Source organism: Salmo salar, chromosome ssa18 (genome assembly GCF_905237065.1).
Source record: "Salmo salar chromosome ssa18, Ssal_v3.1, whole genome shotgun sequence".
NCBI classification, from domain to species: Eukaryota; Metazoa; Chordata; class Actinopteri; order Salmoniformes; family Salmonidae; genus Salmo; species Salmo salar.
In genome coordinates this window covers 6084283-6102108 of record NC_059459.1, presented here as the reverse complement: position 1 = coordinate 6102108, position 17826 = coordinate 6084283, and the positions used below count along the sequence as shown (strand labels likewise).

Genomic DNA, 17826 nt, shown 5'->3' with positions numbered 1-17826 from the left:
GTTTAACATTTTTCTGTATTCAACTTCAGTATATGAACGTGTGAGAGGTTCATTACCTCGAGATTACAAACTGTAGCCTTGACATTCCCTATGTTGACACACTGATGAGTTCAATGAGGGTAGTAGTGAGATCGTTCAACTAGAAGGAGTTCTCTAAATACCCTGTACCCTACTTTTAAATCATGAGAATTATTTGGGCAATCATCTTTTCACACTAGACCATTTGTGCAAATACAATAATGGTAATAGCATACCATTATGCAAAATATTAGAGTTGTGGCCTACTGAGTTGAAGACAGATTTCAGGTCAGTTCATTATAAAAATGTCCTGTGTCTCTGAACAGCCTCGCGGTCCAGCAGCTGTGCTCTGTTTCCGGCGGTCTGACTCACTTCAGACCAGCAACACAGGGCAGAAATTAAACCCCGACATCAGCTGCAATCAGCATCATGTGTGAAAATCCTGTCGAGCCGTCAGCTTAATATGCAAATGTGGTTCAAAGCCTCAGTTCAGGGAAGAACCACAGTATTCCATTTTTATAAATAAAGTGCAGTTTAGCTGGGAGGGCTAAGGGCAATATTTGGGTTTCCAAATGGAGACTGAACAATTAATGGAGGATATGAAGGCAGCTATTATGAGACTACAGAGGATTTTCTGTGCTCGTCTGAAACGGCTCTTTCCGCAAGTGAATAGAACCCAAGGCGAACCGTCATTCTGCTAATTAGGAGGACTAATATTGTGTGGATTTATATAATCACATTCACATTTATTCTATAATGTCTTAAACAGAACTATGATTGTTTAACTGAATAGTCATAGTCAGAGTCTGTGCCTTCCATGGTAAATGCTATTGGGTTTGGTTACTTTGTGATTGAACTCAGAGAGGTCAAGGCCTGACTTACCCATGAACCTTCAGGGCCTGGTACCTACTTCCCGCCTCATTTACCTGCAACAGAGAGGTAATGTCTGTCGGCCAGATTTACCCTGCGGCCTCAATTTAGGTTTAGGGTGTTTTCACCAAAAAAGTCATTATCTTTAAATGGTTTCTATACAAGGGTGAAACTGAAAACTCTGTACGGACTTAGGCTAGAGCTGTTACAAAGACTCAAACCAAGTTATATACAGTATCTGCAAGAAGATATTGTTTACTTTGGTTAAACAAAGGCTGTCTTTCTTAAAATGAATCACTACAAAGTATATATTGTAAATAGATTCAGATGCTTCCATTTCAACCCCTAACTTCTATGCTGACCATATGGTGTTCAGTTCACTATGACTATCTGAAAGGACAGTCAGCAATATGGCTGAAGCTCTGCTCTAAAGACATCACCCTTCTTTCAGATCTATGAAAACACTTAGGGCAGGGGAAAGGGACTTGGGCAGGTTAAAATGGAACTTGGGCTGAGCACCTGACTTCTGAAATGGAATTGGACCTGGTCAATCATGTGGAAAGAGCTCACTCTAGAGGTGAGTTCAATCTTAACAAGTAAAACTGAGAAGAAATGTAATCTTTCCAGCTTTATCAATGTGAGAAATTGCCAAATAGTTGAACTTGTGTGCCATTTGATACTGGTTCTTTTTGTCTTCAGGTTACAGACTAACAATGACTTTGCCCCATATAGGCCACTGTAAACAAGCCATTATAAAAAGTGATTAAAGGTAGAATCTTTAGTAACTACATATAATTTTGGACTTATTAATTAATACAATATACCCATTGATTCTTGAAGAATATAACTCATGAGCTTAGTTCAACTGTCGTACCAATCAGAACCCAAAATATAGGCTTGTTTTATTCCAATGTTTGTAAACACTGCAAATGTGAACAAAAACTGTATAGCCGAAAGACATGGTTAAAACTACACTTTTGACATCATGGATGGTCAGTCCTTGGATCCATAGCTCTGTCTATGAATTTGAGAGTGGTTACATTTCTCCAGGCCCATCCATCAGCTTTTTCAAAAGCAGAGGTGAGATGACCGCTTTGTCGTTGATTAAATTAAGGATTTTTATCTTCAATGTTCAGCATAGTTAACCAGATATTGTTCTACTTAGCAGATTTAGGGCCAGATTCAAACAGATCCGCTTTAGCCAATATCCGTATAGCTGATGTTTTGTTGGAGGTGGAACTGCGATATGCTTCATTCACATTAACCATAAATAAGCACTCCGTTACGTGCCGGATGTCAATCATTTGAATGGGGAACTATATATTTTTGTATGGATACAAAAACATAAAATATATTCTGAAATATATCCATTTACTTTGAATTTCCATAACCTATCTGCAATTCCATAAAAGTTTCAAACATACTGGGAAGATATCTTTGACAACCCAATTTCATGGAAGCAGGTCTTCAAACTCACATACAAAAACTGCAATAGAGACATACTCAAGAGCCTTTCAGTTAAAGATATTTTTAAAAATTCTGTCAACAAAGATAATGCTTTGCATTTGGGGTATTGAGCAAGACTCTAAATGCAGATTCTGTCATGAAGAGTAGGGGTGTCACGGTCGTTATATAAATAATCTGACCAAGGCGCAGCGTGAGTAGAGTTCCACATTTTATTGATCGTGAAACTTCCAAAAAACAACAAAGAAATAACGATGTGAAGTTGGTAGCGCACAATGGCACTAACACAAAACAATATCCCACAATGCAGGTGGGAAAAGGGACACACTTAGTATGAGCCCCAATTAGAGGCAACAATATTCGGCTGTATTCAACGATATACCCCCCCCCCAAAGGTGAGGACTCCAACCGCAAAACCTGAACCTAGATGGGGAGGGTTAGGGTGGGCAACTAGCGTCGGTGGCGGTTCCGGTGCGGGACATAGCACCCGCTCAGACCGCAGATCCGGGCCATGAAGCCGGGCTGAACGTCATGCCTGGACTGGGCACCGGCGCAGATGAAGGCTCCGGCCATGGAGCAGGACTGGACGCCATGCCTGGACTGGGAACCGGCGCAGTGGAAGGCTCAGGCCATGGAGTGGGACTGGACGCCGTGCCTGGACTGAGCACCGGCGCAGAGGAAGGCTCCGGCCATGGAGTGGGACTGGATGCCGTGCCTGGACTGGGCACCGGTGCAGAGGAAGGCTCCGGCCATGGAGCGGGACTGGACGCCGTGCCTGGACTGGGCACCGGTGCAGAGGAAGACTCCGGCCATGAAGCGGGACTGAACGCTGTGCCTGGACTGAGCACCGGTGCAGAGGAAGGCTCCAGCCATGGCACCGGCACAGGAAGCTCCGGGCCGTGGACCGTCACTGGAGGCTCTGGACTGTGAACCGTCGCTGGAAGCTCCGGGCCATGGACCGTCACTGGAGGTTCCGGGCTATAGACCATCGCTGGAGACTCAGGGCTGGTGACACTCTTCAGGGCGAGTGCGGGGAGCCGGCACAGGACGTACTGGACTGGGGAGGTGCACTGGAGGCCTGGTGCATGGAGCCAGCACAGATTTCACCGGACTGATGACACGCTCTTCAGGGCGAGTGCGGGGAGCCGGCACAGGACGTACCGGACTGGGCAGGCACACTGGAGGCCTGGTACGTGGAGCCGGCACAGGTTTCACCGGACTGATGACACGCTCTTCAGGGCGAGTGCGGGGAGCCGGCACAGGACATACCGGACTGGGGAGGCGCACTGGAGGCCTGGTACGTGCTGCCGGTACAGGTTTCACCGGACTGATGACACGCTCTTCAGGGCGAGTGCGGGGAGCCGGCACAGAATGTACCGGACTGGGGAGGCGCACTGGAGGCCTGGTACGTGCTGCCAGTACAGGTTTCACCGGACTGATGACACGCTCTTCAGGGCAAGTGCGAGGAACCGGCACAGGACGTATCGGGCTGGGGAGGCGCACTGGAGGCCTGGAGCGTGGAGCCGGCACAGATGGCACCGGACTGATGACACGCTCTTCAGGGCGAGTGTGATGCAGAATACACCTAACCAACATCTGTTGCCGATCTCCCTCCTCCAACATCTCCATCGACTCCCAGACAGTCTCTGGCTGTCTCCTCGGCTCAGCCAACTGCCCCTTGTGCCTCCCACAAAAAAAATCTTGGGGTTGCCTTTGGGCTCTTTGTGGCTGCGGACCCCGGCGTCGTCACTGTCCTCCATTACTAGGGTCTCGCATCCACCCAGTATTTCCTCCCATGTCCAACTCTCCTTTACCTCCTGGGCACGCTGCTTGGTCCTGTTATGGTGGGATATTCTGTCACAATCGTTATATAAATAATCGGACCAAGGCGCAGGGTGAGTAGAGATCCACATTTTATTGATCGTGAAACTTCCAAAAAAACAACAAAGAAATAACGATGTGAAGTCCGTAGCGCACAAGGGCACGAACACAAAACAATATCCCACAACGCAGGTGGGAAAAGGGACACACTAAGTATGATCCCCAATTAGAGGCAACGATATTCAGCTGCCTCCAATTGGGAACCATACTCACACACCAACATAGAACTATAATAACTAGAAAACCCCCCTAGTCACGCTCTGACCTATTACACCAGGGCTCACTATGGTCAGGGCGTGACAAGGATGACATAATCCATCTGAATTGGTCATGTCCCACAATAAGCTCATTTTGGCTACAAGTTCAAGGCTGGATTTCCCATCACTCCATCAAACTACATATTAACCCTTAGCCTACAATTTCCGTGACTAATTAACATAATTAGAAAATATGTCTGTTTAAGCTAGAGATATCTATTTTTTGCATGGGCTGATCATCTTAAAACAATTCCATATGTTAGCTTAGAACCCCCCCCCCCCTCTCCCCTGGCTTAGACAGGGCTTAGAATCTAGAGGGATAACCCTCAGCTTGTCATCTTTGGTGACCTCAATGTTCATAGTCCTACAATTAACAACGCAGTACTTCTTCTAGGTGAAATATTGATATACAAAATGCAAAATTTGACATCTCTAACACCAAACCTTTTTGAACAATTATCTATGCGCCAATTAATTTTTTTAAAGTACAATTGCTACTACAAATCATAAAATTCAACAGCATCAAAGAAGGTGGGAGAAGCTAAGCAAGGCGGAGTGTTGGGAAGCTCTTTAGGCATATTTCTTTGACAAAGTCGACTAGTGTTTTTGAACAATATTAGTTAAAGTAAATATATGTTGCTAGAAAGGCAAAATGCTCCATATGCCATGGAATGTAAGCTAACAATGGTTTTCCTTATTTATTTATTTTGGTATTAGGCTACACCATGGCATTGCTGATAACTGTTTTGTCCAAATGTGTTGTATCGCGTGTGTTTGTCTGTTTGAGTATTGTCATGTATATACATCGTCCTAACTTCTTATGGTTGTCTTGTCTTGTTATTGTCATGATCGTATTGTTTGTATTTTGTTTAATAAAAAATAGATTTTAAAAAGTATTAATTAATTAACAAACAAAGCATACTGACTTCAGGCACTTCAATATCATGGTTTGCATTTTCAACACTACAATAAATAAACTATGTCAATCTCGTCAAAAACAGTATTTTTTAATATATATATATATACAGAGTACGCACTGGGCACAGACGTCAATTCATTGTCTATTCCACATTGATGCAACGTAATTTCATTTAAATGATGTGGAAACAATGTTGATTCAACCAGTGTGTGCCCAGTGGGTACAAAGATTTTTAAAAGTGACTGGGAATGCACAATAAAGTTGGGGACTTATTTCCATTGTGGTCCGTATTTTTTACATAAGTGCATATGTAACCGATGTGAAATGGCTAGTTAGTTAGCGGTGGTGCGCGCTAATAGCGTTTCAATCAGTGACGTCACTCGCCCTGAGACCTGAAGTAGGGTTTCCCCTTGCGTTGCAAGGGCCGTGGCTTTTGTGGCGCGATGGGTAACGATGCTTCGTGGGGTGTCAGTTGTTGATGTGTGCAAGGGTCCCTGGTTCGAGCCCAGGTTGGGGCGAAGAGAGGGACGGAACCTACACTGTTACACATATACAATTAAGTAGATACAGACACATTACAGAGATACAAACGAAAAATTGCTCAACCTCCTGATGAGTATGAAAGGGGGATTTTCAGTAGAATTTTTACCAGCTTGTTTGGCTGGTCTGTAGCTTATTCTTTAGATGTTTGGTTCTGCTGGTGAACCATGATGTGCAGGCATAATCAAAGGGACACTGGACTAGCGCACTTGGCATAGTCTTTAGGGTTTCCATCCAATTGGCGACATATTTTCATGTGAATATTCTAAAATCTGCATATAAACAATATGGCCGCTGCATTTTCCTATCAGAATTGTGTTTCAATCAAATTGACTTGTTGAGGATAAAAGTATGTGTGTAAATATGTAGTGCACATAAAAATAACTTTAGCCATTGAATTTCCAGGTATCGAATAAAAAATACAAGTTAAATGGGTTTCCATTGCATTTTCAGCTTTAGGCCTACTGATAGTTTTGTCACAAAAATGTTAGGTACAGTGCCTTGCAAAAGTATTCATCCCCCTTGGTGTTTTTCCTATTTTGTTGCATTACAACCTGTAATTTAAGTTGATTTTTTATTTGGATTTCATGTAATGGACATACACAAAATAGTCCAAATTGGTGAAGTGAAATGAAAAAAATATCTTGTTTAAAAAAAATGAAAAATGGTGTGTGCATATGTATTCATCCCCCTTGCTATGAAGCCCCTGAAAAAGATCTGGTGCAACCTTCAGAAGTCACATAATTAGTTAGATTGCACACAGGTGGACTTTATTTAAGTGTCACATGATCTCAGTATATATACACCTGTTCTGAAAGGCCCCAGAGTCTGCAACACCACTAAGAAATGGGCACCATGAAGACCAATGAGATCTCCAAACAGGTCAGGGACATAGTTTTGGAGTACAGATCAGGGTTGATTTATAAAAATATCAGAAACTTTGAACATCCCACGGAGCACCATTAAATCCATTATTAAAAAATGGCAAGAATATGACAGCACAACAAACCTGCCAAGAGAGGACCGCCCACCAATACTCCCGGACCAGGCAAGGAGTGCATTAATAGGAGAGGCAACAAAGAGACTAAAGATAACCCTGAAGTAGCTGCAAAGCACCATAGCAGAGGTTGGAGTATCTGTCCACAGGACCACGTTAAACAGTACACTCAACAGAGCTGGTCTTAATGGAAGAGTGGCCAGAAAAATGCCATGCTTAAAGAAAAAAATAAGCAAACACATTTGGTCTTCGCCAAAAGGCATGTGGGAGACTCCCCAAACATATGGAAGAAGGTATTCTGGTCAGATGAGACTAAAATTGAGCTTTTTGGCCATCAAGGAAAACGCTATGTCTGGCGCAAACCCAACACCTCTCATCACCCTGAGAAAACCATCTCCACAGTGAAGCATGGTGGTGGCAGCATCATGCTGTGAGGATGTTTTTCATCAGCAGGGACTGGGAAACTGGTCAGAATAGAAGGATTGATGAATGGCTCTAAATACAGGGAAATTCTTGAGGGAAACCTGTTTCAGTCTTCAGGAGATTTGAGACTAGGACAGAGGTTCACCTTCCAGCAGGACAATGACCCTAAGCATACTGCTAAAGCAACACTCAAGTGGTTTAAGGGGAAACATGTAAATGTCTTGGAATGGCCTTGTCAAAACCCAGACCTCAATCCAATTGAGAATCTGTGGTATGATTTAAAGATTGATGTACACCAGCGGAACCCATCCAACATGAAGGAGCTGGAGCAGTTTTGCCTTGAAGAATGGGCAAAAATCCCAGTGGCTCGATGTGCCAAGCTTATAGAGGCATACCCCAAGATACTTGCAGCTGTAATTGCAGCAAAAGGTGGCTCTACAAATAATTGACTTTGGGGGGTGAATAGTTATGCATGCTCAAGTTTTCTGTTTTTTTTGTCTTATTTCTTGTTTGTTTCATAATAAAAAATAATTTGCATCTTCAAAGTGGTAGACATGTTGTGTAAATATAATGCTACAAACCCCCCCAAAAATCGAATTTAATGCCAGGTTGTAAGGCAACAAAATAGGAAAAATGCCAAGGGGGTGAATACTTTCGCAAGCCACTGTAGATATAGCGAATGTGTCCACTCTGGTATTGGCACGTTCGCTCTACCCAACAGCTTGCAGATACAGACCGGGTATAGTCTACTACATGATGAGAATATCTTGGACAAATTTGTCAAATGGCAGCCATAATGTCACCAGAATTAGACCCTCGATATTTATTAAAAGGAGCATCAAGCTCATCAACGGGCACTTTCACTATCCTGTGAATTTCATCATAACCTTTTTCGTCTGTAGCCTAATAAACTGTATGCTTTCCCATGATGTCCTGACCTTTTTTATATGACATGTAGGCTACTTTACTCACATAAAAAGGTTGGATGGAAACCTGGTTAATGTCAAGCCATTTTGAGGATGCTGGAATTATATTTTGGATGAACGTGCGCATGCCTGTAAGACCCTGGCCATAGAGAGGGTTTTTTTGTTCTTTATTTTGGTTAGGCCAGGGTGTTACATTGGGTGGGCGTTCTATGTTCTGTGTCTATGTGTTTGTATTTCTTTGTTTTGGGCCGTGTGTGGCTCCCAAATCAGGCACAGCTGAAGTTCGCTGCTGTTGATTGGGAGTCACACATAAGTGCATGTTTTTCCGTTGGGGTTTTGTGGGTAATTGTTTCTGTTTAGTGTGTTTCACCTGACAGGACTGTGTTGGCTGTCAGTTCCTTGTTTTGTTTGAATAGTGTTACGGCAATAATTAAATATGTTGAACACTAACTCCGCTGCATTTTGGTCTTCTTCCGACGACAGCCCTGACAATGCCTGAGATTTTGAAGTAGCCTAATCAGGTTAAAACATTGTAACTGATTGTGTTTATGCTATATATAAAATATAAGAGCGTGCATTAAGCTTTCCTGAATAACTAGGAGAATGATGATCTGTAACAGACAGCACATTCAATATCAGAAGTAAAAATACAGCTAGACTGGCCTGCTACTGTGCCTTTCTAGACCTTATAAACTGTCAAGAATAGACCCACAACTGATCCAAATGGAATGAAGCATTCAAATCACAAGGCTTTTGCAGCGTTATTCAAATTACATTTTCGCTGCAGCCTAGAGTAATATGTTGTACTCACTTGAAAACAATAATGCAATATTCATTGCATTTTGTTATGGTAGGCTTGTCTAGGTAGGATAATTGTATTGTCCCTACATCAATAGGGACAACACAGCATTTTGAGCTGTGTCTTCACTGTTATTTAATGTGCAGTGATGCACCTGGCCTCTCCGCTGCCTATCAGCTATTCCTGTTTGTTCTTGGGGGATCATATTGAAAATTGATGCAGCTTTGAATGCTTTTATTTGTGTTAAGATTGCTATTTAGCCTATTGCAGATCTGGGCAAACGATCCACCTACCACTATTGTCACTGAATCGTGGATGGAGGACAGGATAGATAGTTAGACTGGTAGACTAAACTTACCTGTGGTATGGTAAAAGTTAGCACATGGAAAAGCGTAGTGTATAAGGGAAGTACCAAAACACCTTTATATAGGGTGCATGCAAGCAGATTAGAAAATGTGTCTAGAATGGAAGAAATTATATAGTAGAACCTGCAAAAGAGCGAATGTAAAGCATGGAAAAAAACGCACTACCCTCTCCTGTACCTAATAAAAAACCACACAACCCTCCCCAAAGTAAAACAAAATAAGTTTGACACCCCCTATTTTGACCACCCCACCCCAGTAAATTTCAATCTGTTCCCTAGATGAAGTTGTACACTCAGCTTTTTGTATTTTGTATTTTGAGTTAAACTTGGAATACCAAGGCATTTGTTGTATGCATACTTCTGACAGTGCTTTGATATGCGTGTGTATAGTGATAATGTTTACATCCATCACTCGGCAACGTGTTATGGTACTAAAGTCGGGCACAGCTCCTGAAGCTGTGCAGTGCGGAAACACAGGACTGTACAGCTGTCCCTTTTGTGTAAAGAAGTCGTAAGCAGACTATCCAACTATTGTGACTCATTTCCAGAGTCACAATTAAACAGTGGTGAGACATGGAGGTATGTGATCACTTTCCATCATTTGTGTAGGTGATTATGATGATGATGTGTAAAACTATTTTACTGTGTTCATTTAATGGGACAATCTGGGATTGGTGCTATGAATTTGTGGACTGTAAAATACTTTATATATAGCCATTGATTCATGTAGAATGTCATTTCTAAATGCTTCATTAGATTATCAATTGTCTTACCGCATCATAACCCAAAATATAAGCTTGTTCTCACAATCTGTGTGTGTGTGTGTGTGTGTGTGTGTGTGTGTGTGTGTGTGTGTGTGTGTGTGTGTGTGTGTGTGTGTGTGTGTGTGTGTGTGTGTGTGTGTGTGTGTGTGTGTGTGTGTCTACAGGTTCCATTGGGGGCAGGTGTGCACTAGCCTGTCAGCACCAGGGTAACAACCAGGTCTGTGTGATGCTGTACAGAGACGGAGCAGCCAACCAGGTGAGACTTGTTCTATCTATCTAACGGTTGCAGTAGTCTTCTTCATCATCATATTCGACTCTCCTCCTCTTGTCCAATCAGGGCCAGATATTTGAGTCTTTCAACATGATGGCTCTGTGGAAGCAGTGTATCTTCATCTGTGAGAAAAACAGGTTTGGCATGGGAGTGCATGTGGAGAGGTCCTCTGCTAGCACTGAGTACTTCAAGAAACAATATTCTTGGTCTCAAGGTAGGACACACTGCTATATTGACCTTCCTAACTCTGGGTATAGGTGGACGGCATGGACGTTCTGTGTGTGTGGGGAGGCCAACAAGTTTGCTGCAGACCACTGCAGAGCCAGGAAGGTGAGGTATGATTGTTTGTAGAGCTTGAGAAGATGAGTTCTGATTGGTGCAGAGATGAGAATGTTATAAGTGGTTTAAGAGCTTGAAGAGTGTTAAGAATCACCTTGTCTCAGACAATCTAATCTCAGAGCGATGATCAGCTTCTAGTATCGCACCAGTGTCTCCTCCCTGACAGAGGGAAGCTATGTGACCAACTCTGAGACAATCTGTGGAAGAGACTCCAGTACAGAGCTGCAACTGGTCCCCGTTTAACCACTACTGACACTCCTTGTGTACTGCAGGGACAAAAAGCATAGATATAGGAAGATGCTGAGAAACTGCTGCTCCAATAGAAATCCCTGATCGGCAGTGTCATGGTGGTGTTGGCTACCTTGTTGAGTATCTTGGTTTGGAAACCTCTCTGGCAGGGTCCTATTGTCATGGAGCTGGAGACCTACTGTTACCATAGACACAGCATGAGCGACCCTGGGGTTAGGTGAGATTTATCTCTGACCTCTGACCCTGTGACTGTTATCTGACCCCGGGTCTCTCTCCGCCCCCTCACTCCTCCTCTACTCTCTCTCTCACCCTTACTCTGTTCTGTTTTAGCCTGACCCACCTTCTTGTGTTGCCAGGGCTGCTAATTTCTGGATATTTTATATTTTCTCCAACACCTGTCAAACTCTTCATTTGAATTATATTATTCTATTCTAATTCTATTCTATTAGAAATCCCTCACTCCCTATTTGAACCTGTCTAGACACCCGTTTAGTGCGGTATTTGTTTGGGATGCATCCTAATACTCTAGTACCGCTTCCTTTCCAGGGTTCTCTCTCTCTCTCATCGACTAAGGGCTGGAGCTGAACCCTGCTAATCAGGTCTAACCCCTCTGCCTGTGTGAGATTTAACTTCCTGTAGCAACCATACCCGTGAGGAGATCCAGGAAGTGCGCAGTAAGAGTGATCCCATCACTATGCTGAAGGAATGCATGCTGTCCAACAACATGGCTTCTGTGAAGGAGCTCAAGGTAAACACACTTTCACCAACACGCACGCACACACACACACAGAGACACACACACACACAAACACACACACACACAGGTGGTCCAAGTGCTCAAATATAATTTTTTATTCCCTCCTTCAGTCCTTAAATAGATGTAAAGATCAGGAAGGTGAACGAGAATGGGGCCCAGTTTGACCCAGAGCTGCCATTGGACAAGCTCTGTAACCACATCTTCGCCAACAAACCACCCATGGAGGTACGCCGGACCAACCCATGTGTCAAACTAAAGTCTGTCAGTTGGACACACACACACACACACATCTGGACCAAACTACAGTCTATCAGGTACACATCCTCTTCAACCCTCTGCCACATCAACCCCTGGGTGAAAGTCTACTCCTCCTCTCTTCTTATCCTCCTTCTCTCATTCCCTTGTCTCACATTAGGAGATGAGATTGTGGTTGGAGTTGAGTCTGTAGCAGCATTCCAAACCAGTTCATCACTTCTGACCCTGTGATGTCACTGGTATTTATTCACAATATGTACTGTGTAGCGTATAATATGTCGTTTTATATTTATGTCTGAATTGGTACGTATTCTCCTGATACTGAGGGATTGGTCTTTGAATGGGAGGTGAATTGCATTGGACAGCCCAGCACTAACAAACCTGATTCAGCATATCAACCTCTCATCAAGACTTTGATAAGCTGTATCATGTGGGTTAATGCTGATATGTAAGCTTGCACACCCTATAGCACTCCAGGAGCAGGGTTGTCCACCCCTGGCTTGGGGAGTGTGTGGAGGGTCTGTCTCTGTTTTTAAGATTTGAGTGTTTGTACAGTACCAGTCAAAGGTTTGGACACACCTACTCATTCAAGGATTTTTCTTTATTTTTACTATTTTCTACATTGTAGAATAATAGTGAAGACATCAAAACTATAAAATAACACATATGGAATCATGTAGTAACCAAAAAAGTGTTATTAAATGAAAATATATTTTAGATTTTAGATTCTTCAAAGTAGCAACCCTTTGCCTTGATGACAGCTTTGCACACTCTTGGCATTCTCTCAACCAGCTTCATGAGGTAGTCACCTAGAATGCATTTCAATTAACAGGTGGGCCTTGTTAAAAGTTAATTTGTGGAATTTCTTTCCTTCTTAAAAACCTTTTAGGCCTAGGCGTCCCGCTAGCCTAGGCGTCCCGCTTCCAGTGAAATTGGAGGGCGCGCAATTCAATAAATAATCATAAAAATGATGGATATTAAACATTTAGTTACATATAAGGGTCTTATATCGGTTGGAAGCTTAAATTCTTGTTAATCTAACTGCACTGTCCGATTTACAGTAGCTATTTCAGAGAAATCATGCCATGCGATTGTTTGAGGACGGCGCCCCACATCAAAATATTTTTCCACCGGCACAGGTTTCATGAATTCACAAATAGCGATTAAAAATGCACTTACTTTTTGAAAATCTTCCTCTGATTTGTCATCCAAAGGGTCCCAGCTATAGTATCGTTTTGTTAGATAAAATCCTTCTTCTTTTTTTTCAGAAAACTGGATTGGCTTCGTGTTTATGTGAAACATCTTCAGACAGGCACCAATATGCCAGATATGGTATGTACTCTTGTCATGCAGCCAAATCCTTTGGTACAGTGTGTGTATTTGTGATCTTGTGTTTAAATCAGCTCTTTTCTGGATGGGAGACATTGTGAGTGGGAAATATTTGTTGCCTGTGTTATCATAATGATTAGCAGTGCTAGTTCAAACATCTGAAAACAGACACTGTGGTGTATGTGTGATAATTAAATCGATATGTTTATGAAATCATTTATTTTGAGTAAGTATTGTATCTCAAAGGAGCCCATGGAGATTATTTAAAGAATTTTTTTTTTACCTTTATTTAACCAGGTAGGCCAGTTGAGAACAAGTTCTCATTTACAACTACGACCTGGCTAAGATAAAGCAAAGCAGTGCAACACAAACAACAACACAGTGTTACACATGGAATATACAAATGTACAGTCAATAACACAATAGAAGAAAGTCTATATACAGTGTGTGCAAATGGCATGAGGAGGTAAGGCAATAAATAGGCCATAGTAGCAAAGTAATTACAATATAGCAAATTAACACTGGAGTGCTAGATGTGCAGATGATGATGTGCAAGTAGAAATACTGGTGTGCAAAAGAGCAAAAAAGTAAATAAAAACAATATGGGGATGAGGTAGGTAGATTGGATGGGCTATTTACAGATGGGCTGTGAACAGCTGCAGCGATCGGTTAGCTGCTCAGATAGCTGATGTTTAAAGTTAGTGAGGGAGATATAAGTCTCCAACTTCAGTGATATTTGCAATTCGTTCCAGTCATTGGCAGCAGAGAACTGGAAGGAAATGCGTCCAAAGTAAGTGTTGGCTTTGGGGATGACCAGTGAGATATACCTGCTGGAGCGTGTGCTACGGGTGGGTGTTGTTATCGCGACCAGTGAGCTGAGATAAGGCGGAGCTTTACCTAGTGAAGACTTATAGATGACCTGGAGCCAGTGGGTCTGGCGACGAATATGTAGCGAGGGCCAGCCGACGAGAGCATACAGGTCGCAGTGGTGGGTGGTATATGGGGCTTTGGTGACAAAACGGATGGCACTGTGATAGACTGCATCCAGTTTGCTGAGTAGAGTGTTGGAGGCTATTTTGTAGATGACATCGCCGAAGTCGAGGATCGGTAGGATAGTCAGTTTTACGAGCGTATGTTTGGCAGCGTGAGTGAAGGAGGCTTTGTTGCGAAATAGGAAGCCGATTCTAGATTTAATTTTGGATTGGAGATGTTTAATATGAGTCTGGAAGGAGAGTTTATAGTCTAGCCAGACACCTTGGTATTTGTAGTTGTCCACATATTCTAAGTCAGAGCCGTCCAGAGTAGTGATGTTAGTCAGGCGGGCGGGTGCGGGCAGCAATCGGTTGAAAAGCATGCATTTAGTTTTACTACTGTTTAAGAGCAGTTGGAGGCCACGGAATGAGTGTTGTATGGCATTGAAGCTCGTTTGGAGGTTTGGTAACCTCTTGGGGCTAGGTGGGACGCTAGCGTGCCACCCGTGGTGCACTCCATCAACAGCAGGTGCATTTCAAGAGCTGCAAATTTGAATCCAAATAAATGTCAAAATTCAAATTTTTCAAAAATACAACTATGTTACACCATTTGAAAGATAAACATCTCCTTAATCTAACCACGTTTTACGATTTCAAAAAGGTTTTACGGCGAAAGCATAAATTTAGAGTATGTTAGGACAGTACATTTACAAGAGTTGTGTGTAATGTTTTGTCAAGTCAAAGACAGGGTCACCAAAACCATAAAACCAGCTAAAATGATACACTAACCTTTTACAATCTCCATCAGATGACACTCCTAGGACATTATGTTAGACAATGCATGCATTTTTAGTTCTATCAAGTTGATATTTATATCCAAAAACAGCGTTTTACTATGGCATTGATGTTGAGGAAATCGTTTCCCTCCAATAACCGGCAGTCAAGTCAGCGTCACAAATTAAATAATTAAAATTAGAAAACATTGGTAAAATATTATATTGTCATTTAAAGAATTATAGATTTACATCTTTTGAACGCAATCAACTTGCCAGATTTAAAAATAACCTTACTGGGAAATCACACTTTGCAATAATCTGAGCACTGTGCCCAGAAAAATACGCGTTGCGATACAGACTAGACGTCATGTTGGGGAGATCTAAAATCGAAAATACTATGTAAATAATCCATTACCTTTGATTCTCTTCATCAGATGTCACTTCCAGGTATCACAGGTCCATAACGAATGTAGTTTTGTTCAAAAAAGCTCATCATTTATGTCCAAAAATCTCCGTCTCGTTAGCACATGATGTAAGCCAGCCGGACTTCTCGTCATGAACGAGGGGAAAAAATATATTTCCGTTCGTTCAAACATGTCAAACGTTGTATAGCATAAATCATTAGGGCCTTTTTTAACCAGAACATGAATAATATTCAAGGTGGACGAATGCATAGTCTTTTATAACGTATTGGAACGAGGGTACCCAACATGAAGTAGCGCGCCAGGTGTCTAATGGGACATCACCGTTCCATGGCTCTTGTTCGGTCAGATCTCCCTCCAGAAGACTCAAAACACTTTGTAAAGGCTGGTGACATCTAGTGGAAGCAATAGGAAGTGCCAAAATATTCCTAAACCCCTGTGTTTTTCAATGGGATAGGTTTAAAGTCAATACAACACATCAGGTATCCACTTCCTGTCAGAAAATGTCTCAGGGTTTTGCCTGCCAAATGAGTTCTGTTATACTCACAGACACCATTCAAACAGTTTTGGAAACTTTAGAGTGTTTTCTATCCATATATAATAAGTATATGCATATTGTAGTTACTGGGTAGGATTAGTAACCAGATTAAATCGGGTACATTTTTTTTATCCAGACGTGCAAATGCTGCCCCCTAGACCCAACAGGTTAACACAGTGTCCAAAGAAGGGCCAGGTGTATACAGAATGGTGTCATCTGCGTAGAGGTGGATCAGAGAATCACCCGCAGCAGAGCGACATCATTGATATATACAGAGAAAAGAGTCGGCCCGAGAATTGAACCCTGTGGTACCCCCATAGAGACTGCCAGAGGTCCGGACAACAGGCCCTCCGATTTGACACACTGAACTTTATCTGAGAAATAGTTGGTGAACCAGGCGAGGCAGTCATTTGAGAAACCAAGGCTGTTGAGTCTGTCGATAAGAATACGGTGATTGACGGAGTCGAAAGCCTTGGCCAGGTCGATGAAGACTGCTGCACAGTACTGTCTTTTATCGATGGCGGTTATGATATCGTTTAGTACCTTGAGCGTGGCTGAGGTGCACCCGTGACCAGCTCGGAAACCGGATTGCACAGAGGAGAAGATACGGTGGGATTCTAAATGGTTGGTGATCTTTTTTAACTTGGCTTTCGAAGACTTTAGAAAGGCAGGGCAGGATGGATATAGGTCTGTAACAGTTTAGGTCTAGAGTGTCACCCCTTTGAAGAGGGGGATGATCATGGCAGCTTTCCAATCTCTAGGGATCTCGGACGATATGAAAGAGAGGTTGAACAGACTGAAAATAGGGGTTGCAACAATGGCGGCTAATAATTTTAGAAAGAGAGGGTCCAGATTGTCTTGCAATGTATTGGAATGTATTTGCCATCTGCTTGTAAGTGTTGTTTTGGACAGCCCAGAGACAGAGCTGAGCCCCGAGGGCCCATCTAAAGGTGGTTTATCACCCCTTGGCTCATCATCTCCCTGGACTTGTTCACCACTTCCCCAGCCTCTCTCCCCAACGCCCAGCCCCTTCTCACCAACTCCCAATGCACTGTTCAGGTGCACCCTTGCTCTCTGCCCTGCAACTCCATCAACCTCCACCCCATCTCCCCGACTCAGGTCCAGTTGCCAGAAGAGGAAGACACATGAGGATCCTTTGTACAATGGTATTATGCAGTGGATATAAGTTAAGGAGAAGTTTTCTTTTTAACAACCAAATCTCTATTTTTTATGTCAATGGAATGTTATAGAAGGGTCCGGAGAAAACATGAACGGCTCCAAAAACACCCAAATATTATATGTCCTTTTGGAAACGGCAAAGCTCTGAGTATAGTAATGCAGGTCTTTACATGTTGTACACATGAAATTGTGTCATTCTGAATTTTATCCGAAACTTCATATTCCATTGTGTCTGGACCCTTCTACAGAATGCCATTTATATCAAAAATAGAGATTTGGTTGTAAAAAAGCAACTTCTCTTTTAAAGAAATGGCAGCAGGAGCTAGAGAAACGGAAGCAGTGTCCAGCAAAGGCCATCTACAACCTCATGGTACCATGGATGGTGTCTATTCCTCCTGATCGATGTCTCCCATTTGTCAGGGACATGACGATGTACTTTCACAGGACCATCGGTCAGTGCTGTGTTATTGTCTCATTCACATGTTAAGGTGGTGGGTAATTTACTGGTGTTTACTTTG

The 17826-nt window shown here is 42.7% G+C and overlaps 1 pseudogene; it reads left to right on the top strand.

Annotated features, from left to right (window-relative positions):
• The first annotated feature begins 1419 nt into the window (after positions 1 to 1419).
• Positions 1420 to 17278, top strand: LOC106576904 (pyruvate dehydrogenase E1 component subunit alpha, somatic form, mitochondrial-like; annotated as a pseudogene).
• The last annotated feature ends 548 nt before the right edge of the window (positions 17279 to 17826 follow it).